Source organism: Suricata suricatta, chromosome 12, assembly GCF_006229205.1.
Source record: "Suricata suricatta isolate VVHF042 chromosome 12, meerkat_22Aug2017_6uvM2_HiC, whole genome shotgun sequence".
Classification (NCBI taxonomy): Eukaryota; Metazoa; Chordata; class Mammalia; order Carnivora; family Herpestidae; genus Suricata; species Suricata suricatta.
This window is the reverse complement of record NC_043711.1, coordinates 79756021-79757012: the sequence shown is the minus strand read 5'-3', so window position 1 is coordinate 79757012 and position 992 is coordinate 79756021.

Below are 992 nucleotides of genomic sequence, written 5' to 3'. Positions count from 1 at the left end.
GGCCGCCGGGGGGCGCCCCACAGCCTCCCCTCCGCCGCGCCGCGTCCGGGAGTGGAAGCGCCCGGCTGACTCAGGGTGAGTCTGCAGGTCGCGGGGCTGGAAGGGTGCGCCTGACGCACCGGCCGGGGTGACTCAGGCCCGGGGCGGGGACGAGGGGGTGGCCGGACCTGCCGAGCCAGGATGAGTCGGCAAAAACTCGCCGGGCTCGGCTGCCCCAGCCCCTGGTGGGAGCCTTTGCCGGAAGGGCCGAGGAGGCGATACTAATACCGACGGGAGTAAAAGTACGAATCTGGGGCTGGCAGACCCTGTTCTGAACACTTTGAGTATATATTACACAACCCCGCAAGATAGGTGTGATCATTGTTCCCTTTTTACAGATTAGTAGACTGAGGCACAGCAAGCTTTAAGTGATTTGCCCAGGGTCATGGAGCCTGTAAGTGGCTGAGCGGGGGTTCGGGTCCAGGCTGTCTCTCCAGAGTACTATTTTGTACTTCACTGCTGGCTGCCTCTGTGCAGCAAAAGGAACAGTCCCAAGGAGGCTTCTGGAAGGCTGCTGACAATGTGTGGGCACTGCCCCAGACATGCAGACTGTCTCGCCCATCCTCACACACCACGCCGATGTAGGTGTTAGGGCCAGAATTATTGACCTGCTTCTCCAAGGTATGGGGCAGCTGGAAATGAAAGTCATCTTATAGCTCAAGGCCACTTAACCAACACCTGCTTACAGATGTGGACACGAGGCTGCAGGGGTGGTGGTGATGGCTTGGGTCCAGATATGCTGAGTGCAGGCCCCACTCTCTCCTGTTCAAAGCCCTCTCTCCCCTCTGGCCCAGATTCAGTGCCCAGTGTTGAGGGGAGGGGCATAGAGAGGGCAGGGGGAGGTAGGCAGAGGCTGTTGGTTTAAATTCCAGGTGTTTATCAATATCTATGGCAACCTTAGGATTTCGGCCCAGAGTTGCTTGGGTCTGGACCCCATTTGCTCACTACCTAGC